Below are 13,106 nucleotides of genomic sequence, written 5' to 3'. Positions count from 1 at the left end.
TCTGTTTGAAGTCTTCGACACGAGTTTGATGTGTTGATATTATATAAGGGAAAGGATTGAAACTTGCGCTATAAAGCTTGAAAGTTGGATGTTTCGACAATTGATAAGCTTAGAATTTGAAGAGCGCAAAGATTGGAAGGTTCAAAAATCGACAAGGTTAGAATTTGAAGAGCTCAAAGATTGGAAAGCTTGGAAATTGAATGCTTCGACAATTGATAATCTTAAAATTTGAAGAGTTCAAAGATTGAAAGGTTCAAAAATTGACAAGCTCAAAATTTGAAGAGCTCAAAAATTGGAAAGCTTGAAAATTCGAAGGTTCGACAATTGATAATATTAAAATTTCAAGAGTTTAGAAATTGGGAGGTTCAAAAATTGACAGGTTTAAAATTTCTGTTTGAAGTCTTCGACACGAGTTTGATGTGCTGATATTATATAAGGGAAAGGGTTGGAACTTGCGTTATAAACTTGAAAATTCTACGATTTTCGAACGAGGTCTGAAGCGTATTCTATTAACAGTTTCACTAAATCCGTCAATGTTCACGGTTTCAAGTACTCGAGACTTATTCTACGATACTGTCTTAAACGCTGCAATTGCAGGCTTTCCAAGTCCTCGAAACTGATTCTACATGCCAGTTTTCCTACACTTTTCACAGATTCCAAGTCCTCAAGCCTCATTCTACGAAACTATTGTCTCAAATACTACAATTTACACAAATTCCAAGTCCTCGAAACTCATTCTACTACCCTGTTTCCGAATATCACAATTTTCGAAGGCTCCAAGTTTCGAAAACGCATTAAACAAGCCAGTTTTCCTAAATCCTACACATTTCACAGATTCCAAGTCCTCAGGCCTCATTCTACGAAACTGTTATGTCGAAAGCTACAATTTCTTCAAATTCTAAACCTTCGAAACTGATTCTACTACCCTGTTTCCGAATATCACAATTTTCGAAGGCTCCAAGTTTCAAAAACGCATTGTACCAGCCAGTTTTCCTAAATCCTACACATTTCATAGATTTCAAGTCCTCAAGCCTCATTCTACAAAACTCTTATGTCGAAAGCTACAATTTCCTCAAATTCTAAACCTTCGAAACTGATTCTACTACCCTATTTCCCTTATATCACAATTTTCGAAGGCTCCAGGTTTCAAAAACGCATTGTACCAGCCAGTTTCCCGGATCCTGCAATTTCCGGACGTCGCGAGTCCTCAAAACCTATCCCATAAACCTATTTTCCTAAGCCTTGCGATTCCCGGGACTCCAAACACTCGTCCTGATACGACGACAATCGATTCGCGAGTGTACACAACCAAAATTCTCACTCGACGTTCGTCTCGCGCCACTCGGAACGCAGCGCGTCCCAGGTGGAGACGCGGTCCTCGCCGTTCGAGGAACGCACTCGACGTCGCGACGTTTCCTTTCACCTCGAAATTCCGTGCCACTCCCATTTTCACTCGCGCGGCGGCCCTTGTCTCTTTCTCGCGGCCCGGAGGGTCCTCCAGCGCGTCCGCCTGCACGCGACGTTTACTCGCGCCGCGATTTCGAAACACGCCGACCCCGCTCTTCTTTCCCCCTGGGCCGCTCATTCGGCAACGACGCTCGCGACATCAATTATTTTCGGCGGCCCGAGATCTTCCGAGGAATATTACATTCGAATCACCGACGTGAGACTCGTCGAAGGAATTTATCCTTGAGGATGTTCTTTATTTGTTCTCGCTCTGGTTTCCCTTCGAATCGTGCGTAAATCTTTCGCCTTTTACCAAAGATTTCCGTGGGGATCTGATGAGTCTATGGAATAATTTTTTCTATGGGACATTGAGAACTGATTCCTTGTGACGAGAATTGATTGTCTTTACGATTTGGGAATTGAATGCTGGTTCTTTGTAGAGCTGATTTTATTGGGAATTGAATGCTGGCTCTTTGTAGAGCTGATTTTATTGGGAATTGATTGGATTGGAATTTGTGAAATTAGTAATTGATTCCTTTGGAATTTTTAAAACTAGTAATTGATTCCTTTGGAATTTGTAAAATTATTAATTGAGTCCTTGTGGAATTTGTAAAATTAGTAGTTGATTTTTGTGGAGCGTGAAAACAGTAATTGATTGCTTATAGAGTTTGTGAAATTGATAATTGATTGCTTATAGAATTTGTAAAATTGATGATTGCTTATAGAATTTGTAAAACTGATAATTGATTGCTATAGAATTTATAATACTGATAATTGATTGCTATAGAATTTGTAAAATTGATGATTGCTTATAGAATTTCTAAAATTGATTGCTCATAGAATTTGTAAAATTGATGATTGCTTACAGAATTTGTAAAACTGATAATTGATTGCTACAGAATTTGTAAAACTGATAATTGATTGCTATAGAATTTGTAAAATTGATAATTGAATCCTCATAAAATTTCTAATATTGATAATTGATTCTCTACAAAATTACAAGCAGATTCCTAACAAAACTCATGACACAGAAGCATCAACTGTGAAACTCACAAAGAAAATATTCCTCTGAATATCAAATAATTCCCAATCCCCAGCGACACTTCTTCAGCGCCTCCAAAAAACTCAACATTCGCCTCGGAAATATCCGAAACTTCAAGTTTCAACCTGAACCTGTCCTAATTTAAATTTGGAACCGTCCCAATTTGAATGTAGAATCATGCAAATGCGACCTCAAGATTATCCCGACGTAAATGTAGAATAATTCCATTTGAATTCAGTGCGACGAGAGGAAAAGAAAGATAATCGCGTCCGCTTGAAATTCGCTAAACAATTTCATCCCTTCGCCTCGAGTGCGAAGGGATAACCATGTTCCCCCTGGCAGGCGAAACGGAAGCTCGAAACTGTTCCGCGGTAAATAGCGTTCGCGCGGCGAGGTTCCGGGGATCCATCATCGGTCTTCGCGACTATTCGCGCCCGAAAACGGCCGTTTGTCCGCGTACACCGGCCCGTCTCGCGCGACTCGCGAATCGATACGCTGCAACGTGGTCGTAAATAACGCGACGACAGCCCGGCGAATATCTGTTCGTTCGTTTTCTGACCGAGTTCGATACAACCCCGCTTTCCGCGCCCTAAACGCCTTGTGAATTATCGCCGACCGCGTTCCCTCAAACGAATTTCATCGACTCGCTCGATCGTATCTCTTCTGTTTCCAGTCGCTTTGTAATCCGTGGATACTGTGATTAAGCGATGGTAACTGTTGAAGGATTCAGTGAAATTTGATGGAAATATTTTTCGTAATCGACGATTCGTTTTTCTTTAACCCCTTGATCTACAATAACGTGCCAGACTCGTGACGAAGATTTTAAAGTGAATTCGAGAAATCTGAGTGTTATTCGTTTTCTTCAAATGTAAATTAAACATCATTTTTCTGTTATCAATTGTTGATCTTTGGACTAAACCTAGAAATAGAACAAACAAAGATTCTTTCTTTTTCTAATAAATGATTCATGATAAAGTACTTATGTCGATCATAGTTAAGAATTGAACGAGAAAGAAACGTCAAAAATATTTTCCATGAAACGCGTTTAACCCTCTATGGGCCGAATGTTTGTTCATGATTATAACAAAATCCATGCAGTACAAAATTAATAAGTATCCACATATGAATACGAATTAACAATGTATTCAATAGTTTCAATTTCAAACGAATACATTTTGTAACTTTCAAGCTACAATGACGTTAAACTCTCACGATTAAGCGTATAAAAGTTAAAGTTAACCGATTACTCAATTTCATTCACCACTTCGAGTGCAAAATGAAATAAATCAACAAGATGCCAGTATACTGATATGTGACTTCAAAGTTACATGGGCCTACACAGGGTTAAAGGGTTTCCATGGCGGAATGAGTGAAACAAAACAATCGAAACTATCGATCGACGGAAAAAGGAGGAAAAATCGGGAAAAAGACAAACAGCGGAGGCAACACGGAATGTTCGCTTACAAGAGGAAGCCGGTCACGTAACGAGTGCGAATGTATGCGCGCCGGGATCGATTGGCGCGCGAAACTGGCTGCGAAAAACGTGACCCACGTAAACGAAGTAGTCTGTTTGCCGGGGAAATTAATTTTAGAGGCGAACTGGCGACCGGCCGAGAGCCTAGAGCCGAAACACGCCCTTCGGGAATCACCGACTCGTTATCTACGGCAGAGTGGCTTAGGCTTAGCTAACGATTTTCGCGCTGCCACACGCGGGAGAACAACGGGTGCGCGCTCACTCGAACGCGATCAATCGCGTGAGCGGTAATTAGGGGAATGTATTCCGACGAAGACGAACTTTGATGAATTTTTCGGTTTGAGGGGGTATGTATGGGGAATATGTTGGGTTCTTCTTGTGGCTGTTTGCAGCTTGGATGGTGGGGAATTGGGAAATTTGGAATTTTAGGAAGTGAGATATTGGAAATGGTGTAGATAGGATTTTGGAACATTCGAGTGTAAGAGTTGAATGGTTTGAATATTCGGTGGTTTGAAGGTCGAAGGGTTTTTTATTGGAAGGTTCGGAAAGTGATACGGTTGAAATTTGAAGAGCTCAACGATTGGGAAGATTGAGAGTTGGGAGGTTGGCAAAGTGATATGGTTGAAATTTGAAGAGTTCAACGATTGGGAAGCTTGAAAATTTGATGGTTCGACAATGGATAAGCTTAAAGTTTGAAAAGCTCAAAGATCGGAAGGTTCAAAAATTGATAAGCTTAAAATTTGAAAAGCTCAAACAGTGGAAACCTTGAAAATTGAATGGTTCGACAATTGACAATCTTAAAATTTGAAGAGTTCAAAGATTGGAAGGTTCAAAAATCGACAAGCTTAAAATTTGAAGAGCTCAAAAATTGGAAAGCTTGAAAATTGAATGGGTTGACAATTTATAAGCTTAAAATTTGAGAAGCTCAAAAATTGGAAAGCTTGAAAATTCGAAGGTTCGACAATTGATAATATTAAAATTTCAAGAGTTCAGAAATTGGAAGGTTCAAAAATTGACAGGTTTAAAATTTGAAGAGCTCAATGATTGGAAAACTTAAAAATTAAAAAGCTCAAAAATTGGGAAGCTTGAAAATTGAATGGTTCGACAATTTTTATCTCAAAATTTCAAGAGCTAAAAGATTGGGAGGTTCAAAAATCGACAAGCATAAAATTCGAACAACTCAAAGCTTGAAAAGCCAGAAAACTGAAAACTTCAAAACCTCACAAAACATAAAAACTTCAAAAATGATAACGTTCGAACATTCGAAGATCCCCCAATCGAGCAATCCGAAACTTCAAAAGTTTAAAATCTCAAACTTCGAAGCTCCAAACGCGGGACAACCAAAACATCCAACTCCCCTAATCCAACAGTTACAGAATCAAGTTCAAGAGCCCACGAAAAACCGAGATTTTCCGAATCCCTCGAATCGAAACGCAGCGACTTTCCAATCTGCGTCGACGGCGGGCCAAAATTAGTAATCAAAAGGCCAGGGCAAAGGAACAAAAGGCAATCTCCAACGGTGCGTTAAAAACGCAATAATCTGGACGCGACGTGTGCGTGTGCACGTCCAATAACATATTAAACTGCGCCGGAGCAGCAGCAGAGCGGGCAGGACGTTCGGGCCACCTAAAATCAATTTGTATCCGCGGGACAGATTGTCCCGACGCCGGGCAGACCGCGTAGTTAGAAGCGAGTTAGATACTCTTGCCGGGCCGCTGCTGCTATCCCATTCCGGGATAGAATGTTATCCGTTGCGGATTTAATTGGGATTGCGCCGGAGAACCAGCGAGCGACGAGTTTGTCGTTACTTTGACGCGTTGACTGCCGAATTATCACTCGTGAAACTTCCATACGCTCGGAATGATTTCCTTAACGGAAGCCGAAAAGCCGAAACTTGCTAAAGGAGTTATTCCTTTAACCCTTTACCCCGTGTAAAATTGATTTATTAATCATTTGACTGATAACGAAAGATTCGATGCTTACATTGTGTTAAAGATAATAGACAAGAGATATTTTTATATGAGAAATAAATAAAGTTTGTCGGACTTTGATGATTTTCATCGTGTGACACTATGTTATAGGATAAGATTAATGAGTTGGGAATTTAATTTAAAATTGAGGATCTTTGATAGTTAATGTGTTCTATTGTTGGAATTTTTATATCGATTTCCGATTATATCGATGTTATTGAGAGAAATATTATTGTTATTGTTGTGAATTTATTACGGAGAAGATGATAGGAAGTTCGTGTAGAGGGGTAACGATAATAATAATAAAATGATAGGAGAATAAAAAGAGAGAAATGATGCTCCGCTGGAAGGGACGCCACATTTCACATTTAAGAGAAGTAGATACGGTAACCAATGATCAGACACGGGAACGATATTCAATAGCAAGCGTTCCCGACATATATTCAAACGCAATTTTCTCGAAAATGGATCCTTGCAGGAACAAATATATTCCATTGTACATTCTCGATTTACTCTCCCATTGATTCTCCCGCGACGTCAGAAATATTCTACATCAAAATGCATACACTGTGCCAACACTGTCGAACAGGGAAACGAATAAAACCAAAAACGAAGAAGAAGATACGTTGACGAGGAAAATAAAAGGAAATGAGATTAATAATAGAAAGAAAACAGCAAGAAACTGCACAACTCGGATAACACCAAAAAGGAGAAACTAAAGAAAATATGAAAGGAAAACAAGAAAAGCTAAAAAGAAAGTAGAAAATCTTCATTCCATTTTCACTGTTAACGCTAGAACTACTAAACATTTAATACGATTGACGTGTAACCTCTATAAAAATTGTAACAATAGATTATTCTCAATTTCTTTAGACATTCATTATAATTATTTCATATTGAATGCTCTTGACATATCAACAATCGTAAACCAAGAGAACCTAAATCAATCATTTTTAGTTCTAGCGTTACTCACAAGAGAAAACCAAAGAAAGGAAATAGAGTTTGTAAAATTGATAATTGACTGCTTATAGAATTTGTAAAATTGATAATTGACTCCTTATAGAACTTGTAAAATTGATAATTGATTTTCAAAAAAATAAAATAGAAAATCATCATTCCATTTTCACTATTAACAATAGAACTACCAAGCATTTAATCCGATTGACATGTTAAGGCCACTTACAGCCTTAACGTTTCCTCCGACCCCTTAGAACCATCGTACTTTTTAGTTTGTATACACCTTTTATGTTTGCTACGGCTTATTGTACATTTGGTAGTTTTTTCGAAATAATAGGAGCCTTCGTCCCGTTCACAACTTGCAATCGTCTTTACGGTATTACGAGAAGGGACCGTGGCAGCCATAAATCCCTGAACCCATAAGGCCCGCGATTATTGCTGTAGATTTTCTTTGCCTATTGTTTACATCTGGTGTCCAGTCACCAGTATTTTTAACTCTCTTGCCCGTCCGTTAGCATGTGTTTCTAAGGCCAAGCGTTTCTTGCTTTTTACCTGCCACGGTCGGCCATTGCAAACGGGACGAATTAGTTATTAACTTTAGCAACTAGGAAGACTAGAAGGGAAGGGATTGTGTCTCCCTTCCACAACCATTTTCAGATCGAAAAGGGCCAACCAGAACGTCTTCACCCCCGTGAAGACGACATTGCGGAGGTGTCGTCGAAGACGATTCTGGGAGGCCCAGGGAGTCGAGAATAGGAGTCGAGAATAGCGAGTCGAGAATAGGAGTCGAGAATAGCGAGTCGAGAATCATAGTTGGAAACAAATAGTCAACCAAGCAAATAGAGAACATCGAACATATTTCGGGTCACTACACTGATTTTCACAAGTAAATACAGTCCACTTCACAAACCTAAAAATTCGCACAAAGTTAATTCGGCGTGCGACGTACTAGTTTAACTACCGAACATAGTCGGTGGAAAGCAAGGTACGCGACATTTGGTCCTTCGAGCCGGATTTTTCGGAAAATATAGAAACATAGAGCAGTGTAGTGACTACCGAGGAGTGACTCAATTGTAATTAGTACATCCTCCTTGGACATCATTGACAATTGTTAGCAAGTATAGAGCTTGTAGTGCAGCAGAAAAGCAGTTCATATATTGGGATCTTAGCCTCACTTTGGAGAGGGCAGATCAACAGCATCACCGTAGGATAATACGTCGCCGGTGAAGCTGAGTTATTCGTAAGCAGCCGTATCGGACACCTCAACTGAGGAAGCAGCCAGATTTGGACGCCTCAACCGGGGAAGCAGCCGTCGGACAGCGGATACATCAAGGCATCGCAGCAGCATCAAGGCATCGCAGCAGCATCAAGGCATCGCAGCAGCATCAAGGCATCGCAACAGCATCAAGGCATAGCAGCAGCATCAAAGCATAGCAGCAGCATCAAAGCATAGCAGCAGCATCAAAGCATAGCAGCAGCATCAAGGCATCGCAGCAGCATCAAGGCATCGCAGCAGCATCAAGGCATTGCAGCAGTCTCAAGGATTCGCAGCCGTGGCATTATTTAGAAGCTCAGACGCCTGTAGGGTGAGTCTAGAAATCACCACTCCTTCACACATTGTTCCTTATTGACCAGTCGCGATCTCGATTCCATTAGTTGTTCAATTATCGCAATATGACGAACGTACCTGAGACAGCTCAATTAAAGGGTCTTAAGAGACAACGAGCCACAATTAAAGGGCAACTTACGCGGATAGAAACATATCTGGGTGAGGACGATCAGTTTGACATTCATGAATTACAAATTCGCAAGGAAAAGGTGATAGAGTTAAATACAAGCTTTGAAAACGTTCAGTCAAGCATAGAGTTAGAGGACGAGGTTTCCGATCACGATTCGGAAAGAGAACAGTTCGAACGAAACTATTTTAAGATAAGTAGCCTCCTAAACCGCCGAATTGAGAGATTACAAACCCCTAGTAATTTAGCAAGCACAGGTAGATCCACAGACTCGCCAAATACCGTAACGGTAAGGCAAGAAAGTACTCTTCTACCAAAAATAGAGATAAAACCATACGACGGTAATCCCATTGAATGGCACAGTTTCCATGATACCTTTAAAACATTGGTCCACGACAATTTAGACTTACCTGCGGTACAAAAATTCCATCTATTGAAAAATGCACTTCGCGGAGAAATTGCGTCGATAATTACCTCATTAAACGCGTCAGAACCGAACTACCGGGTCGCTTGGGACTTGTTACAAAGGCGATGCAACAGACCGCGACAAATCGTACAGTCGCATTTGAAAACGTTATTTGAATTACCAGAAGTAACTCGCGATGCACCCTCGAGCCTCAGATCATTGGCGGAGCAGGCTCAAATGCATGTAAATGCACTCGCCACTCTAGGTCAGCCCGTAGAACAATGGGACGCGATATTAGTTTATTTGATAGGAAAAAAGCTAGACAAAAATACTCGACGCGGATGGGAACGCACTTTAGAAAATGATGAGATGCCGACATTCGAACAATTAGTCAGTTTTGTAAACAAACAAGCGCGTGGCGAGGAGATTGAAGCGGAATTTTCTAACACAATGAAACGGGTTCCGTATCAAGATCGTTCGCTACGAACCAAAGTTAATGCAAGGGGGTACATCCACGTAGCGACGACAAATACTAAGTGCGTCATGTGTAACGAGAACCACGAAATTTACTATTGTAAACATTTTTTGCAAGCTTCAATTCGGGATAGATTAGAGGTGATAAAACGGAATAAATTATGTCTTAATTGCTTCCGAACTGGACATTTAGTCGCCACGTGTCAAGCAAACGGGTGCAGGAAATGCAATCAAAGGCACAATACATTATTACATTTTAATAATGAACACCGGGTCAATACGAACATTAGTAACACCCAAGTAGAAGCTCAAATAACAAACGCGGGAGCCAATGCAACTGCGTTAACGGTCACATGTGATTCAGAAATATTGCTTGGTACAGCGCGGATAAAAATATTAGACAAATTCAACAAGGAGCACGAGTGCCGCGTTTTATTAGACGGGGGATCTCAGACGCATTTTATAACCAGTGAATTAGCAGAAAATTTGCAATTATGTAAGCATAACGTAAATTTAACGCTATCAGGTTTAGGTCAGCAGGCGACCAGGGCACAATATAGTGTAAAAACAATAGTCAAGGCGCGGAATAGTAATTTTTCCACTCCGATATCGATGATTGCTGTACCCTCGATTACCGGATTACTACCATCCCGACAAGTAAACAGAACCGCGATTCAAGTACCGCAAAACATCGCGTTAGCAGATCCGGAATTCCATAAGCCAGGGAAGATAGACGCGTTATTAGGCAATACATTGTTCTTCAGCCTATTAAGCATAGGACAAATTAAATTAAATAACAACAGTATCATATTGCAGAAAACTAGGTTAGGATGGATAGTTACTGGCAAAACAGATTTACAACCCGCGTATAAGAACCCATCGGTAAAATCGTTCCATGTTACATCGAGCTTAGATAAAACGTTAAACAAATTCTGTGAGATAGAAGAAGTCGCGAAGAAATCGTATTTATCAGAAGAAGAAAGGGCCGCGGAAATTTCATTTAAACAGGGTACAAGACGAGACGCAGACGGACGATATTGCGTAAGATTACCGTTCAACGAGAATAAACAACGGTTAGGGAGTTCGCGAGAGATAGCGCTAAAGAGATTTTATGCTTTAGAACGGAAATTACATTCCAATCAGGAACTCTTAATAGGATATCGGGAATTTTTAAAGGATTACGAACAGTTAGGGCATATGACACAGGTCAGCGGAGACGAGCTCACCGAGGGTTTCTACCTGCCGCACCACGCGGTAATAAAGGGAGTCGATTATTGCGGACCATTCTTTTTAAGGGAACGGAAACACAGAAGTGAAAATAGAATCAAGGGATACGTTGTAGTGTTTGTATGCTTTGCCACAAAGGCAACTCATTTAGAATTAGTCACAAACCTTACCACGGTGAAGGTTTTTAAAAACCACTTAAAAGCTACGATCGGAGACGCACTGGTCACGTACGAACAATTGAACAGCATAGTAATCGAGATCGAGGCTATCTTAAAATCCCGACCACTAACACCCCTATCCTCTAATCCTAAAGACTATATCGCACTAACACCTGCACACTTCCTAATTGGTGATTCGTTACGAACCCTACCGGAATATGAGTGGACAGATGTGCATATCAAAAGGCTGTCATTGTGGCAACATACTCAAAGGTGCAGGTATTCAGGAAGGGACACTGGTACTCATACGAGAGGACAACCTTCCACCGTTGCAGTGAGAATTGGGCCGAATCTTGGAGGTACATCCAGGGGACGACAAGATTATCCGTGTGGTGACTGTGAAGACACCGCTAGGAGGGTACAAACGGAGTGTAAAAGGACTTGCGCCACTACCGATAAACTGAGCGTAGCATCTATAGTTCATTGTATATACGTATAGGCCTTTGTGTATAGATATAAGTTAGTTTTTTATGATTATGCACTCTCCAGACTTCACAGTTTAATGTAATAGTTTAGACATGTTGAACGGAACCGTTCAAGGGGGGCGGTATGTTAAGGCCACTTACAGCCTTAACGTTTCCTCCGACCCCTTAGAACCATCGTACTTTTTAGTTTGTATACACCTTTTATGTTTGCTACGGCTTATTGTACATTTGGTAGTTTTTTCGAAATAATAGGAGCCTTCGTCCCGTTCACAACTTGCAATCGTCTTTACGGTATTACGAGAAGGGACCGTGGCAGCCATAAATCCCTGAACCCATAAGGCCCGCGATTATTGCTGTAGATTTTCTTTGCCTATTGTTTACATCTGGTGTCCAGTCACCAGTATTTTTAACTCTCTTGCCCGTCCGTTAGCATGTGTTTCTAAGGCCAAGCGTTTCTTGCTTTTTACCTGCCACGGTCGGCCATTGCAAACGGGACGAATTAGTTATTAACTTTAGCAACTAGGAAGACTAGAAGGGAAGGGATTGTGTCTCCCTTCCACAACCATTTTCAGATCGAAAAGGGCCAACCAGAACGTCTTCACCCCCGTGAAGACGACATTGCGGAGGTGTCGTCGAAGACGATTCTGGGAGGCCCAGGGAGTCGAGAATAGGAGTCGAGAATAGCGAGTCGAGAATAGGAGTCGAGAATAGCGAGTCGAGAATCATAGTTGGAAACAAATAGTCAACCAAGCAAATAGAGAACATCGAACATATTTCGGGTCACTACACTGATTTTCACAAGTAAATACAGTCCACTTCACAAACCTAAAAATTCGCACAAAGTTAATTCGGCGTGCGACGTACTAGTTTAACTACCGAACATAGTCGGTGGAAAGCAAGGTACGCGACATGACAAGTAACCCCTATAAAAATTGTAACAATAGATTCTCAATTTCTTTATACACTCATTACAATCATTTCATATTCAACGCTCTTGACATACCAACAATCGCAAAGAAAACTCAAACAAATCATTTTAACTAGCTCGCAATTCTAGCGTGAACAAGAGAAAACCAAAGAAAGGAAACAACGAAGTAATTAGTAAATACAATCGGTTCCCAATTTCACAGCGCAATTATCGAGCTCGCAGAATCGCGTCTGCACTCGCGCGATAAGGGGACACCTTCGAAACAATTTCGGCGAAGAGTTTTTCCCGCGTTCGCAAAGAGTTCTTCGACGGTCTCATTGTCGAAATTTATCGAGCGCTCGCAGCCTGGGATTCCCGCGACCGTCGAACCGGCGGCTTACAAAAATCGCTCGGCTGCGCGCGTGTAATTCAATCGATTCCGAGCGACGGGCCGGCGTAACGCGACACGCAATATGGAATTCGGTTTATTCGCGGGAATCCAATTACCGGGCAACGCGGTCAGTTGTCCGTTGAACGCGCCGCTTTAAAATTCCTTGCCCGAGCGTCGCCGGTTTGCGCTTTCTTTCCGTTGAATCCGTGAGGGACATTTAAATACTCGCGGTCGGAGAAGCTCGCGAAAGCCTTCCCTTCGTCGCCTTGGTTTTGCTTTCGCTTGGGAGACTGCTGTGTCGTGGAAAATGTTTCCCTGTTGTGGGAAGTTTCGAGGAGTTTTTTAGTTTAATGGGCAGTACGCTCGTTTGATGGATCTGTTGGGTAATGTCTTATATTATATAATTGGTATTATATGATTGAACGATGTGATT

The 13,106-nt window shown here is 41.1% G+C and overlaps 1 protein-coding gene and 1 pseudogene across 2 annotated transcripts in view; both read left to right on the top strand.

The window, feature by feature from the left end:
• The window catches only part of cpx (synaptic transmission protein complexin), a 474,092-nt gene that overhangs the window by 373,756 nt on the left and 87,230 nt on the right, over window positions 1-13,106 (top strand). The gene's annotated exons all lie outside the window — the stretch shown is intronic.
• Window positions 1,713-1,825, top strand: LOC116431657 (U5 spliceosomal RNA; annotated as a pseudogene).

Source organism: Nomia melanderi, chromosome 13 (genome assembly GCF_051020985.1).
Source record: "Nomia melanderi isolate GNS246 chromosome 13, iyNomMela1, whole genome shotgun sequence".
NCBI lineage: Eukaryota > Metazoa > Arthropoda > Insecta > Hymenoptera > Halictidae > Nomia > Nomia melanderi.
This window is presented reverse-complemented; position numbering and strand designations above follow the sequence as displayed.